The 25,496-nt window shown below is 41.9% G+C and overlaps 2 long non-coding RNA genes across 2 annotated transcripts in view; both read right to left on the bottom strand.

Annotated features, from left to right (window-relative positions):
• Positions 1 to 11,258: 11,258 nt before the first annotated feature.
• LOC121826882 (uncharacterized) lies at positions 11,259 to 19,587 on the bottom strand. The gene is made up of 3 exons (XR_006069036.2): positions 19,507 to 19,587; positions 18,526 to 18,595; positions 11,259 to 11,451 (listed from the first exon to the last, which is right to left on the bottom strand). It is a non-coding gene; the product is annotated as an uncharacterized LOC121826882 (long non-coding RNA).
• Positions 19,588 to 20,305: 718 nt separating this feature from the next.
• Positions 20,306 to 25,496, bottom strand: part of LOC121823176 (uncharacterized) — a 46,890-nt gene continuing 41,699 nt past the window's right edge. Inside the window, exons 3-4 of the long non-coding RNA XR_006064538.2 lie at positions 22,276 to 22,351; positions 20,306 to 20,549 (exon numbers count right to left, since the gene is read on the bottom strand). This is a non-coding gene — a long non-coding RNA (uncharacterized LOC121823176). The remainder of the gene's footprint in view (positions 20,550 to 22,275; positions 22,352 to 25,496) is intronic.

Raw genomic sequence — 25,496 nt, forward strand, 5'->3', positions numbered from 1 at the left:
TCTATGGCTGACATTGAAAATAAGCTTTACATGCCAGGCTGGACCCACTGTAACATTCTTTCTTGCTCTGGGGTTAGTCACAGCTGCCAGAACTAGTGCTCTGGGAGTACTCAGTAAGTGAGGCCAAGAGCACCTTCCCAAGTTGTCTGTGTGCCCTGTCAAAGCAAAGTTCTTCACCAAACAGTGAGACTCCATTATAGTAGTGGATGGTACAGAGTACATTAATTTCTCTTCCTTCTTCTTCAGTAGTACTGGGAATTGAACCTAGAGACTCACATATGCTAACAAAGTGCTCTACCACTGAGCTACATGCACCCCATCTTTCTTCCTCTTCAAATAGTTTTTCTCAATGTCCTTCAGATCAGGCATCTAAAAATATTACTGAGGTTGCAGGTACCAGAATATTCATAGACTTAGTTTCCGCTGTTGAAATCATGTATTTCACAACTTTACTTTGAGTATTTATGATTTCCAGGCCCAACCACCTCTCTTGTCTATACAGTGAACTAGTGCGATCCTGTGAGACAGGCATTGTGATCTAAGTTGTTCTAGACAAGATCAGTTCCTTTCAAAGTCTTAGTGTGCATGCCAATCACCTGAGGGTCCCCTGTAAATCTTGTTCAGTGGCAGGTTTTGATTCCAGTAGATCTAGAATGGGAGCTCAGTTTTTTCATTCTTCCCTCTCACAGGAGATGGTAACATTGCCACTCTGCAGTTCAGACTCCGGGCAGAGAGACAAACATGGTATGTACTCACTCATAAGTGGATACTAGATGTAAAGCAAAGGATGACCAGACTACAACCCACAGCTCCAGAGAAGCTAGCTAACAAGGAGGACCCCAAGTAGGACGCAAGGAATGCCCTGAAAAGGGGAAATATATGAGATCTCCTGAGTAAACTGGGAGGGGGGGGGCAACGGAGGGTAGGGGATGGGGGATGGGAGCATAGGGGAATGGGATGGCTGAACTGGAACAGGGGTGGAGTGCAAACACAATGAGGGAGATATCGTGATAGAGGAAGACATAATGAGGATAGGGAGACACCTGATGCAAGGAAAGTTCCCAGGAATCCACAGGGAGGACCCCAGCTTAGACTACTAGCAGTGGTGGAGAGGGTGCCTGAGCTGGCCTACCCCAGTGATCAGACTGGTAAATACCCTTCACTGTTCTTTAAGGCTAACAGTCTCTGTGACTTCTGGGTAGTGAGGGCAAGAATCACAAATGCATTCATGGAAGAGGGAGAGGGTCAATCAGTGTGATTCATCCTGGGGCCTCGGGCACACAAGCCTTAGTTTCCTACAAAAATGACACTGAGTTTAGCTGAAGTACAGCTAAGATTTACACACTTTAAAAAGAATATTTAAATACTGTATCCCCATTTAGTTCTAAGTATTAGTAACATTGGTCGTTGAATTCACTAGTAATCTTTAATTATTAATATCTAATAGTTGTGTATCCTAAAGCAAAGAGAAATCTGTACTAATCACTTACTTGGATTTATTTTGCTCTTAAATTTGTTTCACTTAATAGCTAGCATTATAGTCATATTGGTGGGATTTTTATTTAAATGGTACATATACTTTCAAAGAAATTACTCTAAAAAGGATGTGATTTTTTTTTCTTACTCTAATTCCAGGTCTTGGCTCAGTTGTAGAGAACAGACCTGGTTTGCTTCTAACCTACATCAGAAGCTAAGCTTCATGTGTCTTAACCAACTAGTGAAGAAATGCTGTAATGTATATGGTGTGTGTGTGTGTGTGTGTGTGTGTGTGTGTGTGTGTGTGTGTGTGTGTGTTACATGCTTTACGACAGTTGCCACAGTGTACATGTGAAAACCAGAAGGCAGCATTGGGTGTCAGTCTTGGCTGTCTGCCTTGTTTGAGACAGGATCTTCTATTGTTTACTATGGCATACTCCAAGCTCCTTGGCTTCTGAGTCTCAGGAAATTGTCTTGTGTCCTTTTTTGCCATAGCTGGGATTACAGATGTGTACTACTGAGTCCAGCTTCATGTGGGTTCTAGGGGTCTGAACTAAGGCCCTCACACACTTGTACAGCAAGCTCTTTATCTATCAAGCCATCTCTTCAGTCCCTGTAGTTCATTCTTAAATATTCTAACAAATTATTTTAAATAGTTAATTGTGGGGGCCCACAGAGGCTCCCTAGTAAGACCTTACTCAAGGTCAGAGAATCTGAGCTTGCTTTACCCAGGAGGGCTGCATGGGTATGATTTGACCGAAGGTGTGGGCACCAAGTGTTTTGGAGGGTTTACACTTGTGCTTTGATCTTGGAAGGGAGGTCTTTTGCCTCTCCCCTTGGCAGTGTATAAAAAGCCCATTACAGTAAACCTCCTAGCCACTGGCTATTGACCCATGGCCCTCCAGAAGCTGTCCCTGTCTCTGTCTTTCTTATAGTCTCCTTCTATCTTTCTATCTAGTACTTCCTCATTCCTCTCTCTTCCCCCAAGAACCCTTCGACAGGTCAGAGCTGGACTCCGACAGACTCCGACAGTTTATTAAGAAATAATAAATCTTGCCGGCATCTTTGAGGTTATGTCACCACATGGAGTTATACTTTGACCAGGGTCTTTCTGAGGAAATGCAAAGAGTCATCATTTAACCCTCCGTGTAAATTGCTTTAAGATTAACTTCTAAACAAAACAACATTAAAATGCATACTCCTCACCTGCATAATATTGCTTTGGTAATCGATGTCTCCATTTAAGAAGTACTTCTATTTAGCCAAGATAAAACACATGCCAGTGTTTAATTCTCCAGACAAGCACCATCCAATCTAGATACATGTCCCAAATAAGATGGCAACTTCACTGAAGCCAGTGCTTCGGTTTGTACAGAGTTTATAATGGAATGATAATTCTCTTGACATTAATGCATGTTTATTTATAAGCAACCAGAAATGATTGAAAATAAGAAGTGTCAAGTAATAAATTATGTGAAATAGACATATTGAAAAAATGAAATGATATAAAACTGCATACAAAAAAATAATCACAGCATTTTTTTAAATGACTGCCTGATTGCTTTTCTATCCCCCCTGAAGGCTTCCTTCGGCTTCAAAAGATAAATTACACAAAAAGGACAAGTTCCCATTAATCTGCAGGTTGACATTCTTATAATAAAAAGAGAAGAATGTTTAAATAATGCTAAGGGTTGGTCTGAGTATCAAAAGCAGGAAGCCAGGCAGAGAAGGTGAATGTGCCGTCCTTAATTTGTGCAGGCAGGGACTTGGAAATTTAACATTAAAACCTGCATCCAGCTAGTGAGCAGTTGTTTGTCGAAAAAATAATCAGTCCTTTAGGACAAATTTATTCTTTCTGAAAACCATGTACATTGAGTTGATTAATTAACTGCTTGATTTATTAATAACCTCTGTGCATAAACTTCAGCTTGAGATTCAGAAATTTGGGGAAGGGCATTAGCCTGTGTGCAGGTCTAGCTCTTTGTAGACATCAATTATGTTTCAATGACTGGAGGAATTGATATCTAAATCACACAGAGTGTGAAAATGCATGTGTGATAGCCACTCAGGTGTCTGAACCCCTGCTTATGAGCAGGAGTCCTACGTACCCGTAAATACAATAAATCAGCGAAGCCCACTCTGCCACTCCGTGCATCTCCCACGTCAGCTCCATCCTCCAAGTTGCACAGGACAAAGGCTTTAGAAACATCCCTGATTCTGTTCCTTCTGTGACACCTGCAGCTCCAATCTGTCAGGACATTCTGTCAACTACATGTTCAGAATAGTTTCTGACTCCAATCACTTCTCACCTACTTAACACTAATGTCTTGAGCTATTCAAAAGCCTTAATGGCTTCCCTGGTTCCACCTTTGCTTCTTGGTTCTCCATAAAGCAATCAGTGTGTCAGATAAGAGATTCATTTGCACAGAATTCCTCAGTGATTACTGCTATGGACAGGATATTGGTTTGATTTTTTTTGTCTCCTAGAGATTCTTGAGTGGAAAGCTTGTTCCTCAAAATGTTATTGATGTAGTGAAACGTAATGGGTGGGCGGTTAGATCACTGAAAAGATTAAGGTAGGTTGAACAGGATCCTGGTCAATTCCTATGAGAGTAGATGGTATATATCTGACCGTAGCTCTTGAATTGCCCTTGTCTTACCACGTGACCTTTCCTTCTCAGTACTGTCCAAGGATATCTGCTATGTTTTGAAGTAGCTACAACAATTTCACTAGAGCCACACAGATGTCAGCACCACGCTCTTAGACCTCCAATGCAGGAGCTAAGGAAACTGCTCCATACATTCTGCAGCATCAGGTGTTTCGGCATGGCAATGAAGACTGCTGTTGTCTTAGAAACAGAACTTAAGAGGAAGGCTTTTGGTCAAATAGTTTATTAAGAAGCTAAGGAGGCAGGGAGAATGGGACAGGGGTAGGTGGGCAAACAGTCAAGTAGGGGTGTAGCCTTAGACCGTGTGCCACCCTTAGCCCTATATTACGATACTTCAAGAGCTAGAGTATAAAATCATTGACTTTGTCTTTTGTAAAGTATGGAGCCAGTGCCTGTGTATTCCTATGCCAGGTGTTTATTTTTGTCCACTCTCTTTGCCCTTCCTCTAACAAAGGAAGCAAGTTCCTTAATTATTTCATTCTCCCTCTTTCTAGATAGTTCTATGTACTACCATGTTCTCACTCATTGCCTACTTCTCTCCATAGAATAGTCTATGAGAAAGGTAGGGGTTTCCCTGGCTTACTTCATGCCCTCCCCTTCTAATTTTACCTATCTTATGATATAAACACATCTTGTTGACTTCCCCTATTCAAATGTAAGCTACTCCAGGACAGGAGCTCTGCATCATTCACTACAGTACCTCAGAAGCTTTTGCAGTGCTTAGAACTGTTACATGAATAAGGATGAATGAAGGCACCACATAGCATCGGGGAAAGATCAGTCTTTAGGAGTGCCTGGAATCTCTCCTGTTTCTATCTATATTACCAAAAGTAAAATATGGTACCGGCAGACCTATGAATTAGCTTACTCAGTGGGCTGGTGAAAGTTTCCTTGCCCCTTGGCATTTGGGAGTGGGATGCTCTTTCCCTCATGTGTCCCTTTAAGCTACAGACCCTGTCACTTCAAAACTTAATCTATGGAGTCAGCTATGGTGTCTGTCAATAAATAACTGCATAAAGAAAACATGGTGTATATAAACAACGGAATTGTATTTAGTCATAGAGAAGAACAAATTTATGGCATTTGTAGGAAAATGGGAAAACCTGGGGCTTTCAAGTTAAGTGAAATTTCAGACTGAGAAAGATGAGTATCACACCTTTTCTCTCACTCGTGGATTTTATAGAGAGACAAAGTCATTCATATATACCCATACATGTATGACATAAATGTACAAGTGAGACTGTCTGCAGAAATGAATGGAAGTGGGAAAGAGAGAGAAAGAGAACAGTGGGGGAATATGGAAAAAGTACATGAAATACTCATATGCAAATGTATTTATGAAGCCAACCACAAAATACAATAAATATATTACAATAAAAATTTATAATAGGCTTCCTTCACTGTACACCAGCTCTGCAGAAACCAGACAATATCAGTACCAGAACCAGAACCATACCCATGATACTGGATTACCAGGACATCTGTGGGGTATGCCATGCCATCTGCCTGCTCCTGGAATGCAGAGATTCAAGCAAGAAATAGAAGATATACTAAATGGGGAATTCTACTAGCTATGACAGTGACTAAATTCAACCTGGGCCTGGACTGTCCCAGTCTATCAACTTAATTGACATGTCACACAAGATCACAAGATGGCTGCCATCCTGAACTACATTGCCTACAAGTATAACCTATGTGGAAAGACAGAGGAGGAGATGATTCATGTGGGCATTTTGGAAAACCAGGTTATGGATTCATAGATGAGTGTTATCATGGTCTACTACAAAGCTGAGTTGGAGAAGCCACCAGAGAACCTAGAGGACCTCCCTGAGAAGATGAAGTCCTATTCCAAGTTCCTGGAAAAGCAGCCACCAAGGGATGCTACAACATTTGTGGATTTCCTCAATTATGATAGTTTTGACCAGCAACACATGGTTGAACTCAAGTGCCTGGACATGTTCCCATCCCTGAAGGACTTAATGGCCTGCTTTGAGGGTGCATAGAAGATCTCTACCCACATGAAATCTAACTGCTTCCTTTCAGGATTTCTGTATTCGAAGACAATCCTATGGGGTAAGCAGTAGGACCTTGTAACCAACCAAGAGGAGAGCTCCATGGTGATGCTTACTAGCTCTTGACTGGGGCACAGTTGGGTCCCTGCGTTCCTGTGTCAGCCTTCCTGTTCTTTTCTCCCTTCCATCCCTTTCTCTGAAAGATCCCCTTTCTGCCCAAACTCTCTAGCCCAGCTTCTGTTCACATCAGCACCCCATTCTTTCAGCAAAGTCCCCCCCCTCTTCTTCCTTTTCCCCATCCTGATTCCAGACAGCCTAGACTTTGGAGAGAAACTCTGAGGAAAAGGATGCTCATGGCTGTATGATGAGTTTACATCATGTTAAGTCTACTGCAGGTCTTTCCAGTACATGCAGTCTCCCAGACACCCTAATTTTGGAACAGTGTCCTCAGGGTCATATGGCTAGCAGGGAGCTGCAGCTCACTGGTATTGGAACAGCCACCAATACCAGTGCTGTATTACAGTACTCCAAGAGATTCTCACACTGTGTGTCACTAGTCCAGGAAAAAAGTAAGACTTCAAAAGTTTGAGGTTTAGGTTCTACTGAATATTTTTCACTTTACATCATCTTAAGTCAAAAAGTTCTAAGTTGAACTGTTATAAACCACACACTCTGAATTAGTTTCGTTAAGACTGCTATTAAAAAAAAATTAGTCAGGCAGCGGTGGCACATGCCTTTAATCCCAGCATTTAGGAGGCAGAGCCAGGTAAATCTCTGTGAGTTTGAGGCCAGCCTGGTCTACAGAGCGAGATCCAGGACAGGCACCAAAACAACATACAGAAAACCTGTCTCAAAAAATAATATTAGACATTATGTGACGTGAACAATAATACATTTTAGGAATTCTGCCAACTTCTAAGTATATCTACCCCAATTGTATATTCTAAAACTGGGGGATAACTAAAGGATGAGTTTGGGGACCCACTGGACCTACTGTAAATCTGACTTCAGCCAAAACTCCATTAATCACTTGACCTCCACAAGCTCCTTCTGGTGGGCCACAGTACATCTTGGGGTCTCCCAGAATCAGTGTCAATTCTGAACCAGTATTGATGAATGTTGCCTTTCTCCCAGTGTACAGTTGCCCTTGTAAAAGGCCTTAGGTCCCTCTGGGGAAGGACCCTCTGGCTAACAGTATAGCTCGTAGGGGTTTCATCAAGGTCCTTCCTCAGGGGAACCTACTGTCCCTTCATTCAAGGGGTTCTGAATTTGCAAGCTAGTTCAAGTCTGGTTCATGGGCCAAGATTCTCTTTTGCCACACTCCAGTGTAGCTTTTCTTTCATTTGTTTGAGAAGTTTTCTGCTTATTCAAATCAAACAAAAATTCAGTAGGCTTCTTATCTATTTCATGCCTGGAAACATCATGATTGATTAGCTAGTACCAAAAGTCCAAAAAGTCATACCACCATAAAAATCACTTTTCCTGTGCTGCCCATTATGGGCCAGGCCATCATGGACATTGCTTTGCCTGTGCTATCCATTATGATAACTGTGCTTACCGTGCCTTTGGCATTCAGTGCTTCCTTCCACCTGGCCCCTGCTACTGAGGGACCCACTTAAACCCACAGCATTTAATCCATCCAAGTGAGAAGCAGCATCTCCAACCCTAGGTCTAGCACATGGAAAAGGGAGAGAACAAAGCCCTTCAAATGTGCTGGTGCCCTCTCACCATTTTGTGTCTTATAGGATAAGTGAAGGGGATGTCTTCTGGGCCTTCCCATTGTGAAGGATTCAGTTTTACATGTAATACCCACTCTATCCTTGCAATTGCCTTAAAGTCCCTTCATTAACACTGAAGCCAAGGGCTATCAGGCATCTCCAACTCTTTTTCAGTAGACCATCTTTTGACAAATGCTTCAGCCAACCATTCAAACAAACTTTTGGTACCTTAAAAAAGAAAACGATGTGAGCTTCTACATTAAACCTAGAATCGCCACTCAGTGGGTCCATATCAATAAACTCAGCCTGATCCAGTTTTATGTTCCTTCCACCATTATTCCCCCACCCTTAAAATCCATTCCCACACATATTCCCTAGACTTCTGCTTGAATGAGTTAGCAAACTCATTAAGCTCTTTATGGTGTAGCATACCTCCTCGTGGACTACACTATTCACCTCCTCTCTAGGAGCCTGCTTAGCTGTATGCCTGGTTATATAGGACTATAGGCAACTATCGGTGGGCCCTGAGTGACATCACTAGTGTCTTGCCGGGCATCTCCTTCAGAGAAACTTACTGCTGGTTGAGCAGATAATGAAGTATTCATTTCCTCAGTCAAGAGCAGAAAAGGCAGTATTTCGTGGAGTAGTGGTAGGAGCACATCTTCTGCTGAGGGTGGAGAGACTACTTCCTCAGGTGAGAAAAACCCTTGAGAATCTGAGGGTTCAAAGTTCTCAGTCTCAACGGGGTCCTCCCACACACCCCCATCCCAAGTTACAGGATCCCATTCTTTATCAATGAATGCCCTTAGTCTAATCACCAACACCCTCTGAGGCTGGGACTTGAATTTTCACTGTAATTCAGCCAGCCTTATAATGAGGGCTTTGGGCTGATTTTCTGGAACTTGAGCTCTGTAGCTGAAGAAGAGAGATGATTCTTTTCCAGGGCACACTTAAAAACATTCAGGCAGTTTATGCACATCTGGAGCCTGCCAATTTTATCCCTGAGTTCATCATTGTCCTTCACCGTATTCTGAGAAGCTAGATGTTGGTTAATTTTATCACCAAGTTCATTCTTTTCCCTTGTTGCTTAACCCAGAGATGCTAGGAGCAACCAATTAGCACCATAATTTTCCTTATTTTTTTTTTCATAAATTGTCAAAAGTTTTATGTATGGGGTCACCAAATCTGTTGTCTCTTACAATTGGTGAATTGAAATAATCAAATGTATTTGTCTCCGTAAGTTTGTAAAGTAGTTCACACCATGGGTTTTCAGTATATCCGAGCTTCTAGGAGAGGTTTCGGAAGCTGGAAAGGCTTCAGTAACTGTAGGTGTCAGCAAATTGGAAAGCCTATTCCTGGTACTTAAAAAAAAAAAGTCATCCTTATATTTCTGTTGCTCCACTCCAGAACCACTTCTGGTACAAAAATCTGTATTAGTGAGGGTTCTTTAGAGGAACTGAACTGGTGGGATGAAAAAGAAAGGGCATTTATTAGAATGTCTTACAGGCTTTGGTCCAGCTAGTCCAACAATCTTGTCGCTGACAGAAAGTCCAAGGACCCGGCAGTTGTTCAGTCTACAAGGCTGAATGTTTTGGATGGCTTCAGTATATGTTGGAGACCTAAAAATGTAGACTCTAATACCAATGATGGAATGGACTTGCCAGCGGAGATCAACCTTCCTTCTTCCACGTCCTTTATATAGGCTGCCATGAGAAGGTGTGGCCCAGATTAAAGGTGGATTTTCCCACCTCACAAGATCTGAACTAAAGGTGTATCTTCCCACCTCAAAGATCCAGATTCAAAGTGAGTCGTCCCACTTCAAATGACTTAAGAAAAAAAAATCTTCACAAGTGTGTTTTTAGTTAATTTCAGATGTAGTCAAGTTTACAAGCAAGAATAGCCATCACATATTAATAATATGTGGGAGGGGGCACACACTTATGTGCACAAAACCCTACTCACCCATAGTTTTCTCTCTCTATTTTCTCTGCCTCTGGATTCAAATTCCCCACTTATAAGGAAATTATCAGACTGGGTCATGGTCTGATTGAATGAGTTCCTTGTACATGATTATGAGCAAAAGACTGCATTTTCAAACAAGGTCCCATTCCCAAGGAACACATCGCTTCATAAATGACTCCAGGATCCTTGGAAAGGTATGAAAAATTGACCTAGGAACCTCCCTCATCCTGCTGCCCTTTACCACGGTCTCCTATCTCAGCTTCATCTAGATGGCTATGAAGTTATAGAGGATAGGGGTTTATTCCACTCAAAGACCTTTCGGTGGGCTCTGAAAGTGGAACATTCCAACTGACCTGGATGAAATGTGAAGGGCTGATACACAGAATCTATTCAACTTCATAGAAAATCTAGGAAATAGGAACAGAAACAATAAGGCATGCTGGAAGACCTTCAAACAGGGATTGGCATGGCCTGACAGCATTCTAAAGAAAAGCATCATTGTGTCAAAAATTATAATAGTGTATGTAGGCAGGTATCCAGGTTTAAATAATTCAGTTTTAAGCTTTTTATAACAGACAAAAAAATCTCATGTAATTTTCAATCTCTTATGTCTAAAAGTAGCTCGGAATTTCCTGACACTGAGGTCTCAGCAATCCCAGCTAAAAGAGTGTGTGGGCAATTGGGAAGAAACAGACAAAAACCCAACTGAGCAATGTACAGAGCTAGAGAAGTGGAATTTTAGCATTGATTAGATTTAAAGGACAAAATGATATAAGTGATTCCTTCTGAAATGGCCCCAGCTTGCCTGTCCTGGCCAGTGTAGAGCTGAGGTCTGTAAGCATCTAGCAGGGAGCTCCCAGCCTGCTTGCATGTAGGTGTTCAGATGGAGGTGGGATCGGGGTCTAGCTTTTAGTGCTTGGCCTTGAAGGCAAGCAAACATCATTCCTTATGTCGGTCCTAAGCTTTACCAGCTCTGATCCCTGCGCAGGCTACCTTTCCTTCCTGATTCTGTCTCCTCATCTCAGAAATGGGACTTTCGGGTGCACAGCTTCGAGGATCCTGGCAAGGAGAAGTGGGATGATGAGCATCCTACTATAAAGGGCCAGGACCGTGCTCGGCATCCTGAGAGCTCAGTAAATAGTATCAGTGAGAAGCATCCAGGAGCACAGCTCCCTCAGCTCCCTCAGCTATGGGTTATGAATTAACTCCTGAAGTGGCATGTCTTTTACATTGTCATTTGTACCTCTAATGAAAGAACATGCCTTGAAAAGAAATGCCAAAAAAAAAAAAAACCCACAAAGGAAATCACTGAAAATCATAAACTCACACCACTGTCACCACCTCCCAACCCCAAATAAAGAGGTAACAGCTATTCATTTATAACCACCAGGCATCTTAATCCAAAAAGAATCCTCATCGCATTATAGGTGGATGCCTTCTGAACAAAGCTTATTACAAATCAATACCACAGTGCATCTTGCCCAGTTTCCCAAATTTCAAAGGGCTGGATTACCCTGCTGTGCATTTCTTCTTCCATTTCAAAGCTTGTAAGAAGTCGACAAGAGAAACTGGCCCATATAGTTCAACCGACTTCGGCGAGAAACAGCATGCTCCCTGTGTAAATATAAAAATGAGACTCAGACCTCCTAAGGCCCAGGATTTCCATGCTAGTTGACCTGTCAGAAAATAAGTACCCAAATAAATAAATAATAAAACCTGCATTTTAAGAAATGTATGCGGACCATTCTTCACAGAACCCAGAGAGAACTCTGGCATCCAAAATTAAAGCGGCTCAAAGGGCAAACAATTTTAAATAAATCGTTAGGAAGCAAACATCAAAGTCCCATGTTATATGCATTTAAAGCCAGTGTGCCGTCTCTCTTTTATGCCTTGCATCTGTTCTGATTCTTCAGTTTAGTTTCAAATATAACAGCTCCATTCTGACTCTTACCAGCTCATGGATTTTCGACAGAAGGTTACCAGAAAGTCAAAACTCTTTATTGAGCTAATTTGGTTTACATTGTAACACAACACATTTCTCTATCAGCTAAATGGGAAGGTTTATTGTTCCAGCATTAGGAATGTGGTTTCTCGAGGTAGCTTTGGATTGAATGGGTTACTGGAAGAGTTTTGTTTTCTGAAGACTCACAAGACAGGAGCTGCCTTTTGATGAAGCAATTCATAATTACTGATGTGTCTATGTCCTGGGCACTGTGGTTCACACAAGGGGTGACAGGACATACTGTTTGTTCTTAGAGAGACACTGCGAGTGTACTGAGAGGTTCTGAGAATGTACAGATAAAGGCAGTATTGGGAAGCAGTATATGTGTGTTCCAGGTAGCACACCTTCCATGTGTGCAGGGGAGGACAGTATCCCAGATGGGCAAGGAGTTTTGCTCAGGGGTTGAAGGAAGACTAAGGATGTCAAAAGTTTAGCATTAAGAGAGTGTCTGTCAGCCAGGCGGTGGTGGTGCACGCCTTTAATCCCAGCACTCGGGAGGCAGAGCCAGGCGGATCTCTGTGAGTTCGAGGCCAGCCTGGGCTACCAAGTGAGTTCTAGGAAAGGCGCAAAGCTACACAGAGAAACTCTGTCTCGGAAAAACAAAAAACAAAAAACAAAAAAACAAAAAAAAAAAACAAAAAAAAGAGAGTGTCTGTCATGACAAAAAGCTGTCTTGGTGGAGCTGTGAACCAGATGTTCTGAACAGGAGGCAAAGTGCTAGCTTTGGCTGACTTAGACACCACTAAGGTTCAACCTCCTATGCCCCGGGCTCAGGACAGTTCATCTACAGTGATGGGGGATAGTTCCTTGCACACATTCAGCTTCCCACAAGTTTCTCTTACCTGTGCCCTGAGACCTAAGGACAGAGCTGGGTGCTCAGAAGAAAATGATAGATGTGTCTTGTAAGACAAAATGCTAAATGGTCTTATTAAAAAAAAAAAAAAAAAAAAAAAAAAAAAAAAAAAAAACCTCAGAGCCAGATATTGGGGTGAAAACTGAGAGATCAGAGGAATAGGACAAGCCACAGCCAACCTCACCTCACCAACTCCTCAGCCTCCAGACAGAGAGAGCTACTTCCTGTATACCCACAGCTATATGCCTTTCTGTGCCCTGCCCTCTCACTTCCTCTCTCCACCCAGCTACGTCACTTTCCTCTTTCTGCCCAGCTCTATCTCTTCCTGTCTGTCTGTACAGACCTCCAGACCTCTAAGGTTAACTAGTGCTGGGATGAAAGGCATGTGCCACCACATCTGGCTCTGTTCCCAGTGTGCCCTTGAACTCACAGAGATCCAGATGAATCTCTGCCTCCAGAATGCTAGGATTGAGGTCATGTGCTACCACTGCCTGACCTCTATGTTTAATACAGTGGCTGGCTTTTTCCTCTGATCTCCATGCAAGCTTTATTTACTACAGAACAAATAAAATATCACCACGGTGTCTGATCTTGCAATGTAAAAATGTATATTTATGTGTAATAGAGAGGAAAGGCCAACTTCCTACCCCTGAGAAAGCCTTGCCTCACCCCCACACAGGAAACACAAGTTGATGCCTAAATGCCCTGTCAGCCTAGTAGCACACACCTTCCCTTCATTGGCTTAGCCTCTCTTGACTTCTCTTCCTTTCCTTGTCTGTGTTCCAAACATTTCCAGACTCAAGGATTGGCCTCAGTGTTCTTGAGAGAATACTAGAACTCAGATAGGCTGGATGAGGAACGACGTTAGTGACATTCCATGATCTCTCCCTGCAGACATCTCCAGGAAGAGTTCCTGTCTCATCCAATTCCACAGCAGACCCTCAAGTCACTACCAAATGCTGGTATTTCCTCCACATGTGTATACCTGCTTATGCCTCAGGTCCTTTGCTTGTGCTCTGCACACAGGGATGGATGCACAGTCCTTCCAGACACTCCGTTCCCAGTCTGTAGAAAACCTGGTACTCCTCAGGGGTCAACCCAGGTGTACTTCCTCTACAAATACCTACCTCCACCTGACTTTCCCTACCTCTTGGACAACTGGATCTACCTTTCTCTTACCATTTCCCTACCATTGACCACACGATTCAGAAAGAGTTGCTCTACCTGTCTCTCTCTGAGACTTAACAACTCATCAAGGGTACGTAAACACACATTTCCTGCCTTTCTATGAACTACTAGGAGTCAGCCTGGTAAATAAACCAACAAATGTACAGTTCCCCAACCCCAGAATAACAGTATGGTAGGGGAGGCATACACCTGTGGACTCTGGCAACCACCAACACTGGAGCCCTTTGTTGGCTCTTATTCTTGGCTAAAACTTTCCAAGGCTGTACAGTACAGAATCAAGTTAGCCTGAAAGCCAATGAGATTGATTTATTAGCTGAGACCCAAGTTCACACTCACCCTTCCCCTCCCGCCATGATCCAAATGCATTTAAAAAACAAACAAACAAACAAACAAACAAACAAACAAACAACAAACCAAATGCAGGTTATGTTTTCATGCCTACTGTGACAGGAAATCCTGTGGGGACATATTTTCCTTCTCATACACAGTTTGTCACGACAGCCTCATTCAAGTTCCCAGCTGCTTTCCTCCATATTTTAATGCCATTCACTCTGCCTCATCTCATCAGTCTGATTCTTGTAGATTTTATTTTTTTTTGCTCATCTTGCCTAATTTCCAGAGTCAGAGCTTTTGTCTGACTCAAGTTGTTGAATTGTCCACTCACTGCCTATGAAAACTAAGAAATCCAACAACGGAGGAAGCCTCAAGTGGCAAAATCCACCCCAGAGCCTCTGGCTGGCTTCCGGTAGACCTGCTTCCGAGTTCCTGTTAAGCCTGTCCTGACTGGATTTCCCACCTTTATTTTAGACTGTGTCTTCCCTCTCCCCTCTCACTCTCTGTCTCCGTCTGCTCTTACACACTGGAGGTCCAGCATCCCCACTCCTTCCTGGCACCTGATGTCCTGGGTTGCTTCTCCACAGCAGTTGCATCTACTCAAGGATTTTAACTAATCTTACACAACAGAGCCCCTTCATCTCTGGTGCTGAGTTTGCTGGTGGAGATGGAGTCCCATCAGAGGAGATGCCGCCTAGGTGTCTGTGTTATGTACCCTGCTACTCCTCAGGATTTAGACCAGGCATGGCCACTTGGTAAATGCCTACCTATGGAGAACTCAAGATTCCTGTGAAGTTTTAAACTCAGCTTCCTTTCCCATTTCTGACTTCCTCTAGGCTTCTTGATCACCACCGTCTTCCTCCTCCTCCGCATCTTCCCCAGCTGTGATCAGTCAGATACCAGTTGTGGATATTTCACCTCCCAAAGTTCTGCTGTGTCCACCTCTGCTGCTGGAGCTTTGCTGCCACAGCAGGCTTTTGAAGCCTACCTCACCTTTGATTTCATTATAGTCGTTCATAACTGATATTCCCACTCATGTCTCTCCTTCAGTCCTTACCTGCTCATAGTAAAGCATGAGCCAAAGTGGATTAACTGGTGCCACACAGCATTATGTATTAGGAAGAACCCTTGATTAGAGGACTGGAAATCTTAACACTAACCAACTGGATAGTAACCATCATCCCCCAGGACCTAAGCAGCATCTCTAGACTTTAAAAACATGGGCCAGTGATTTCTGTATCTCCTTGCAGTTTTCTTTCTAACACCTTTATTGGGATATAATTGGCATCATGAAATTTAACAGTCTAAAGAATACATTTCAATATTTTTGTATGTGTTCTACGGGAATCATCATAATCTAATTTTAGAGTGTTTTTTATCACCCCCAAAAGAAATCTAACAGCAATTGCTGTTCATTTCTCATGATCTCATGCTCCATCCCTAGACAATCAGTAACAGCTACAGATTTGCCTATTTTGGAAACTTCATGTGAGTGGTTCTTGCAATATGTGAGCTTTCATGTGAAACTTCTTTCATCCTGTGCATGGTTTTCACCATTTATCCATGTTGAGATTTGTATCCACACTTCCACACTTTTGATGTCTGGATAATATGCCATGCATGGGTATATCACAGTGGTTTGTCTACCCTTCAGCTGATAACCCCTCCCTTGGTTCTTCTTATAATAATGAATATTGCAGCTCTTGAGTTGCAGATGTTATTTTTAACATCATATTCCTTACATAAAAGTTAGGTTGTTCTTTACAAGGGGACCCTCAAAAGAAGAGCTTGTTGACAAAATCCAAGGAGGCGTCCCACCAAGAAGGGCAAGCAAGAGAAAGAGAGAAGTTGAAGTTTCTGTTAACTGCGTTCAACTGTGTAACCATGTCTATTAAAAGCCCCTTGTAAATAGCTAACTTCAGCTCTGGCATGCCATAGATTAGGCATATTTGTTTTCCAGGGAAGATTATAAATAGAGGGGGGAGGGAAACAGAATGTATTTTGCAAATGAGCCCAGATGGAAAACTAACAGATGGCCGTGCACTGTATTTTGTGTGTTCAGACCTACATTTAAATTAAAAATTTTCATAATTATGATTAACGTCTGTAGCAACACTAGTTTTCCTGTGGTGGCATCGTATATCACGTATCGGAGGTATTGAATAGAACATTTCCATGAAAAGGTTTCAGATTGTATACAAATTTTGGTACTTGCCTGCCCTACACTTAGGAATGAAACAAAACAAAACCTCACTCAGCAAGGCACAGAGTGCTGAGAAAACTTCAGTACAAGTGGACTTTCTATAATAAGCCCGTCTGCCGCCATCTGGCTTCTCCCATGCTAAAACTCAAAGCCAGTCATTTCATGCAGAGGGGAAATAATGGGCCCTTATTTGCATGACGGTTTTTTTAGGTTCTGTTGTGAGGTTTTTTCCTCTTACACCGCACCCACTTCTTCACCGCCATGGCTGTAATCAATATATTTGTTTTCTAAGGGTAGATGTCGCATCTTGCATGCGATCCTGTCTCCTTGGCTCAGCTCCCAATCCTCTCCCCTTTGTGGCGTGTTGTGCTATATTATTTTACCAGTCTTCTGAGAGTTGGGCCAGTGTTGGTGAGAGTCTGGGAAATGGCTGTTCGTCTAGAATCATGACTTGGAGATCTGAACAGAGCGTGGTACCAAATTCAGTCTTCCTAGGGCCTTTGGTCAGTCTGGTGGGCTCTGTGCAGTGGACTGGACCTCCTCTGCCAACTCAGATTCCACATGGGGTCTGGCTGCTCTGCCTCACTCTGCCACTGTGCCTCCTCTGAGACACATAAGCAAGCGGCTCCTTGGGGGCTGCCTTATCCACGCCTCCTGCTCCTGACATATTCTTCTCTTCAGTTTGGATTTTCTCTCCATCACAACTGTGGCTGGTTTGGACTTGCCACTCTAGCTCAGCACTGGCCTTTTGCCTTCTTCTTCCAACATAATTTCTGTGACTAGAATAAATTTCAAACAAAAGTCTGCAATTTGGCTCCTACTCAAGACATTCCTCCTGGTGACCCTTAGGACACTCCTCCCAGGCCTCAGACCAGGTTCCCCTCAACTGGAAAAGCCCTGGTGTGGAGCATCACCAGAGTGGTGCCACGGCCCCTGATGAGCCTGACTCAGTGGGAATGCTACTTTCCTAAGATCTTAGGTGCTACTGCTTTGGGGTCAAAGTGATGAACACCATTAACCCACATTCTAAATGCCCCTATTGGTGAGGCAGGGTCTTCTTTGGATCAATAAAAGCCATTGAGTCTAGAAAGTGGGCTGGAGAAATTTTTTTCTAGATATTCCCCCACTTTTTTAGAAGTTGGAATATGAGAGGGTGTTTAATCACTTTAATTTTCCTTTCGGGTCTGATGTTAGAACTGTCACACACACACACACACACACACACACACACACACACACACACACACACACAGATGTAAAAACACCAGAGGGATGGTGACAATGACCATGAGGATGTGAAGAAAATTACAGGTTGCTTCATGATCCCGAGTTCATAGATTGGAATAGTAAAGTTGGGGCTTTTCCAAAAGATTCAGACATCATTTTTTTCAGGTTCTCAGATAAATGGTAAGAAGAATAAAAGTGTAGCAATGTGTTATATAAGAGAAGCCAGCAACTATGTCCTGTGGGTACTGTAAAGCATCATAGTTTTCCATACACTGAAGAATGAGCAGATTTCATGCCAACGACAGAAGTCCTGGAGGACCTGCCAAGCACTTCACGACATCACTAATTATTTGTGTAACATTTGGCAAATACTCAAAACCAGAAACTTTCTCCTGGTAAACATATTTTTACACATTTGTCTTCCCTACAGAAATAACCAGTTGAGATGCATATATTTTCACTTGTACATGTTTGCATTGCCAAGGCATAAACCTCTACTTCCTTAAAGGTTTGTTTCAAAGTTATTAGCTAATTCTTAAGGCGGGCAAACCTGGGGATCTGCAAGCATATGCTTTGCATTGAAACAGCAGCTTGGTAATCAAACGAGAGCAATCTAATATGAGCTTTCAAGGGAGGTGAATTTGACTGTAAATCATGGTTCTGCACATAGGTTTGTATTTTCTATTCTTAATTACATCTGTGTGAATCTCCATTTGTTTGTGGTTGCCTAATCCATTGAGTGGGCAATTTGCATTCCCAGAGGCATGTTTTCATGGTGTGCACTTCTCTGAGGGAAAGAAAAAAACTGGTTAATTCAAGTATTAAGTACAAAAGGAGACGCAGGAGTGAGTGTGCTTCAACCGTAAATACATTACGGAGTACCTGTGCAAAGTGCTCCAGGGGATACATGAAAGCCATTTCACCTAAAGTCTTTGATCCTCAATTTCCTCATCTATAAAATGGGAGTAATAGAGAAAAAAAGAATATTCATTTGAAGTGATCTATAAATATGAACAAGCAGTAATAGTTGTAAGGAGAAAGTCCAATATCATACTGTTATTATTAGAATCATTTAATCAGATTTTTAAGAAAGATTTGGTAAATGTTACTGAAACAAAAGCAAAAGGTAAGTGTAGTTTAGTGAAATTGTCTTTTTTAAAGTTTCCTTTTGCCTGTCCCAAACAGGTTGACTATTCCTTAACCAAAATACCTCACCTACAGGCCTACAGATTTTAGATACTGGCCTTTTCAGATGTTAGAATAGTTGCCCATCTGAGATATCTTGGGGAGGAGACTCAAGGAAAATCATTCATATTTCATATACACTATTGTACATATAGCCCAGTAGTAATTTTTGGAATGTTTTCGTGTACCTATGTTTTCCTCAAGATGTGTCACATTAGAACAGACATCATGCTAGCAAGTTTCAGGTTCTAAAAACATTTTCAGTTTTAGATTTTCATTTTACAAATGCTATGTGTCTGTTATTGAAGAAAAAATATGAGAGTTGGTGCCATTCAAAAGTGTATGTGATGCCCAGTGGCCAAGCAATGCAATATGCCTCTCATATGGGAGATGTTATTTCCTCTATGATAGAAGAAGAAGGGCTAGGGGGCTGGCTCTATGTGGGTGTGAGAGGTAGAAAATAAGAGACCTTCAGATTTCTTCTAGATGACTTGGTGGATCTCCTTAGATGGATAGGAAATATAAGGAGATGATTCATTTAAGGTTAAAAATGATACACCTGACTGTGTGCCACTCCTAGAGGATTATCTGTCTACAAAACAGATATCTACTTGTTCAATACAACCCTCCATGTGAGGATGCAAATCCACAGTCCATGTGAAAGCACTCTGAAATTACCAGAGACTAGGTCTTCATTATTGTCTTCTTAATCTGGCTTGAAAGGAAGAAGGAGGATTTGTTAAAGAATCTTGGTGAATCTTTCTGGAAAGGAATAAGAATAAACAAATATACCAAAAGACCCATTAGTCCTTCCCTTTGACAGTTACATCTCAGCTAGATACCATGTCATTTTTCCGCAGCGACCTGAGAGGTGAGTGTTGGGCACAGTGGCGAGCTTGAAGCTGGCTTCAGCCTGGCAGCCACAGAACAAGGAAGCAAAAGGCTTATGAAAAATATCCTCCCTCCTCTTCAAGTCTCCAGGTCCTCATCTATAACCTGAATGAGTCAGGCCAGATACTCTTCTTAGCTCTTTGCTGACACTGATCCCTAAGTCAAAATAAATGAGCTCTCATACGCTCTTATGTCAGGATGTGAGTGATGATTGGGCAGTAGCATTGTATCATAAGGCACTAGCGACAGAAGGGTCTGCCAGTACGAGAAGGCTGTGATACAACCTAAGCTGGCTTCGTCAGGTGGTCACGGAAGCCCAAAGGAATGTGCTCCAAAACAGCCAGAACCATTTTCCCTCGCTGATTGTCTAAGAAACTGCCACTCACTCATGCCCTACTCATTTCTCTAGTTTCCTTCATATAGACTGCAAAGGTGTGATTTCCCCCAGGTAACCCCAGCCACAGTGTGACAGAGGATCCTGTTTTCAATGACCTTTCAAGAAAGTTTGATATTACAAGTGGCCACAATTTATAGCCTCAGAAGCCACAGGCAATTGAGCCTTTTCATTTAAGAATCTTACCTGAGGAGAGGTAGCAAATGCTGAAGCTTCTGCTGTCTTTTGTGTCTTCCTTCAGCCGTCCTTATCCTTCACGCCTTTGTTCCTATGCTCAGTAATTTATTAAGTAATTGCTTCTTTAATGTTCTTCCAGCAATTTGATGTCCAAACAGTGTCCAGTTTAATCATTGCTGACTGGCTGTGTCATTTGGGGGAAATGTCCCTCAAAATGTCTTACTCTTGCCAGGATATAAAGTCATAAGATATGAACCAGCTGAAAATAAAAATATGGGTAAGAAAACTAACAGTTTTAAGAACCAAGACATCAAATAATTGATTCAAGGTCCCAGTTGGTGACCAAATTGGGATTCAAATCCCAGCCTTCTGGACGCCAAAGCCTCTATTTTTCCATGGCCCCTAGACCATTGAGAGGAAAATTATCCAGAAAAGATGAGCAGGCACTTACTAAAAGCTTCTCTCCTGGCTCTAGGGTCTCCCAAAGGCACCGCATCCTCATGCATTTCAGCCCAATGATGTTCTTTGTGACCCAGTCAGTCTGGCACTACTGAATTTTATATCTTAATCTGCTGGCCTCAGCATCTTTGTGTGCCTAGTTCTATAGTAATACTATAATGTGGACTTGGTTGGTGGGGTTTGTTTTCCAAAATTTCCTGAGAAAGCATGTCACTCTGAATATAAACTCCATATATATATAATCTACCTATCTACCTATTATCATCTATTATCTACCTACCCATTCTGTTTTTCACAAGACTCCTAAGTGATACAAGGGAATACCTCTTCTCTGCTGTTGGCCTCTTTACATCTCACTTCTCATTACAAATTTTCCACCTGTCACATTTTTGGCCAAGACAATTGAGTATTTATTAGTGGCCTCTGTGTCCTTTTCAAAGAACTACAACAAAATTCCAAAAGCTGGGCATAGAAGCAATAAAACTTTCTTCTCTCTTTATATGGAAGCTTAAGGTACAGACTGAGGTTTTAGCAAAGCCAAACTCTTTCTAATAGTTTTAGGGGAAGATTTGTTCTTGCTTGGTCCCACATTTAGTGGTCTCCAACACCCTTGGTTTTCTGACTTACAGCCTCATTTCTCCAGTTTCTGCCTTTACCTTCACATGGCTGTCCTTCTTCTCTGTGTGTCTTTATGTCTCTGGGTTCTCTTCTAAGGATACCTACTAGTCTTTGAACTTATTCAAGTATGAACTCTTCCTAGCAAGTTACATCTGCAAAAGCCTTGTTTCCCATTGAAACCACATAGTGAGGTTCTGGATTAACACTGGTTTTAGTGGGCAGACATTAATCAACTCAGTGAAGCTTTTCTTCTAGGACTCAGCTATCCATAGACAAAACCAAACAACTCTTTCAGGTCATTTCTATTCCATAACAGACCTATCATTCATACACATACACATATATGCACACAAATCACAGCACAGAAAATCAATTTTATACATGCTCGAACACAGAGGAAGAGGACGAGAATAAAATGAAGAGAAATGATAAATGCTAATGCTTGAAACTATTTTTCAACTAATATTTGTAAGAAATTTCTACTATTAGAAACCATCACTCAATAAAGCACTTACATTGATTTGCCACAGTAAGAGTTGCCCGTGGTGGAAAGGAATCACACCAGGCTACCTTTGGTCCTGAAAACACATTCCAGGCTACCTTTGGTCCTGAAAACACATTCCAGGATATAGAGCTAGTGTGGAAGTTGCAGGAAATGCCTATTAGATTGCTTCTAGCCCACCCTTCATTCAACTGACTTTGCCAATAAGAAATTCTCAGTGAGAAATGTCAACTTTCCTCAGAGGGCACCAATTACTTACTTGCCAATATAATTCACTTCCAGTTTTTATCCTATTCATAATTATGGTTTGTGGTGAATACCCAAAAAAAGATGTTGCATATGATTTTTTTACAGTCGTGTGGGTACTTTAAGGAGGTAGAGGGTTGTATCATCAAGACAAGCTCACCTCTTAGTGTAGGTCTATAGGTGAAAGATGCAGAATTACTCCCATCCTCAAACTCTATCTTCCCCAGCCATCAAAACTGAAAAAGATAAATCTAAAGATAAAACAAAAACCTCACTTATATGAAAAAAGTAGTGTCATGATGACACCAGTACTCTTAAGTCCTGATATTACCACCACACCTGCTAGGCTCATAGGATCAGACCTTCAGGCCCAGAGGGCACTTACAATATACGATAAAAGGAATCTGTAGAAGAATAGAGCACACAGCAGGGAAATCCTAAAGAAACTGTCACAGCCAAAAGGAGCCCAAGGAGTCATGGCAGATAAATAGAACACAGTAGACTGAATGGCGTACTGTAATAGAAAAAGGACCTTAGGTAAAAAATGAATTAATGAAATATAAATAAATTGTGACATTCAGCACTGATGTTCCAATGCTGGTTCACCAATTGTTACAAATATACTATAACCATGTCAGATGTTATTAATAGGGGAAGCAACACCTGGGTTCCTGGGAATTCTGTTCAACATTTGCAAGCTTCTGCTAGATCAATTACTATTCTAAAAAAACATTAACTCCTTTGCTGTGGAATAATGCTCTTGCACACTGTAAAGGTCTGTCACTCTAACTAGTTTAATAAAATGCTGATTGGTCAGTAGCTAGGCAGGAAGTATAGGTGGGGTGACCAAACTGAGAATGCTGGGAAGGAGAAGGGCAGAGTCTGGAGTCACCAGCCAAACACAGAGGAAGCAAAATGAGAATGCTATACTGAGAAAATGTACCAAGCCACATGGTTAAACATAGATAAGAATTATGGGTTAATTTAAGTGTAAGAGCTAGTTAGTAATAAGACTGAGCTACTGGCTGAGCATTTATAATTAATATAAGCCTCTATGTGGTAATTTTTGAAGTGGCTGCTGGGTATTTGGGAGTTGCTGGCAGGACAGAAACTTCCACCTATACTACTTTAATAAAACTTAGTATTTCTTTTCTAAATGTGTGTGTGTGTGTGTGTGTGTGTGTGTGTGTGTGTGTGTGTGTGTGAATCATATGTAGGTATGTGTTTATGTGTGAGGACGTGTGTATCAGAGCACACATGTGGAGGTTGGAGTTCTTAGCTTCCATTTTGTTTTGAGGCAGAGTCTCTCTTGTTGCTTGCTGGTGTGGCATGTACTGTAAGATATCTGCCTCTTACCTTATTATAGGAATGCTGCATTACAAACATGTGCCACAACCAGCTTCTGAATGGATTCTAGGGATCCAAATTCAAGTCATTCAGCATGCACACAGCAAGCTCTTTTACCTGTGGAGCAGTATTCCCTGTCTATACTTATGGTTTTTTTTTCCTTTTTCTTTTCCCCTTTTATTAAACATGGATTCTTTTCTAGTACAATGTATTCTAATTATAATTTCCCCTCCCTCCACTCCTCCCAGCTACTCCCCCACCTCCCTTCTCCTCTAGATCTACTCCCTTTCTGTCTCTTGCTAGAAAAGTATAGGCTTCTAAGAGATAACAACCAAACATGACAAAGTAAAATATAATAAGATAAAACAAAAGCCATCTTATCGAAGTTGGACAAGACAAATCAACAGACGGGGAAAAAAAAAAGAGAGAGAGAGAAGGCATAAGAATCAGAGACCCATTTGTTCACACCATGAGGAGTTCCATAAGAAAAGTAAACTGAAGTCTATAGTGTATATGCGGAGGATCTGGTGCAGACTCGTGTGGGCCCAGTACTTTCTGCTCTCTGTGAGTTCATACAAGTTTTGCTCAGTTGATTTACAGAGCCTTGTTCTCTATCTTCTCTAGTTTCAACACTCCTTCTGCGAGGTTCCTTTAACCCTAGGGGTGTGGAATTCTCTCTCTCTCTCTCTCTTTGCATAATGTCTGGCTGTTGGTCTCTGTATTTGTTCCCATCTGGTGGAGGAAGACGCCTCCTTGATGGCTGAATAAGGTACTGATCTATGAGTATAGCAGAATATCATTAGTGTTACTCTTGGGATTTTTAGGCCAATAGTATTTGGTTTTATCCTAGGTCACTGGCCTATCTAGTTTCTGGTTGTTGGTTACCCAAGTGGTATATGGGTTTCTTCTCCTAGAGTTGGCCTTAAGTCAAATCACACATTGGTTGTCTACTCCCATAAGTTTGGTTTCATGACTGGGTTGGTGTCAACATTTCTCTTTTGGTAGCTTGCAGAACACCTTTTTGAACCAAAGAAACTGCAGTTTAGGGGTGAAGGCTCCATGTAAACACCAGTTCTCTGTGTTCAATGAATTGTGTGGATGTAGTCTTTGGCAATGGAGGCCAGCTGTCAGTTTATGGAGAGCAACATTTTGACCTAGTAGCAGCCTGGGTTGTTTGGGAATTTCCATGGGACCCCTCAGCCAACAGTTCAATTAAATGTAAACAAGTCCCACCACTGGAAGCCTTACCTGGCTATAAGAGATGGCCAAGTGAGACTCCACATCCCCCATTGCTAGGAGTCCTCATTAGAATCACCTTCATAGAGTCCAGGAACTTTCCACTACACTAGATTTCCATACCACCCTTCAACTACCCCCAATTCCAGCCATCTTTCCGCACACTCTTTCCCTCTATCCCACCCATCCCCCAGCCTGATCCTTCTTGTTCCTGTCCCAACCTGCCCCCATTCTACCCCTAAACTCTATTCTATTTCCCTTTTCCAGGGAAATCTTTGCATCCTCCCTTAGTTCCTTCCTCTATATCTAACCTCTCTGGGTCCACAGATTGTAGATTAGTAATAATTATTTAATGGCTAATATCCATGTATAAGTGAATACATATTATTTTTATCATTCTGAGTCTGGGTTACCTCACTCAGGATGATTTTCTTTCTAGTTCCATCCATTTGCCTACAAATTTCATGATGTCATTTTTTGTTATAAACAGCTGAGTAATACTCCATTGTGTAAATTTGCCACATTTTTTTTAATCCATTCTTCATTTTAGGGATGTCTAGGTTGTCTTCAGTTTCTGGCTACTATGAATACAGCTGCTCTGAACACAGTTAAGCAAGTGTCCTTGTGGAATGGTAGAGTGTCCTTTGGGTAATATGACCAGGAAAGATATAGATGGGTCTTGAGGTAGATCTATTTTCAATTTTCTTAAAAACTACCATGTTGATTTCCAAAGTGGCTGTACAAGTTTGTATTCCCACTAGCAGTGGAGAAGTATTCCCCTTACTCCATACCCTCACC

Source organism: Peromyscus maniculatus, chromosome 1 (genome assembly GCF_049852395.1).
Source record: "Peromyscus maniculatus bairdii isolate BWxNUB_F1_BW_parent chromosome 1, HU_Pman_BW_mat_3.1, whole genome shotgun sequence".
NCBI lineage: Eukaryota > Metazoa > Chordata > Mammalia > Rodentia > Cricetidae > Peromyscus > Peromyscus maniculatus.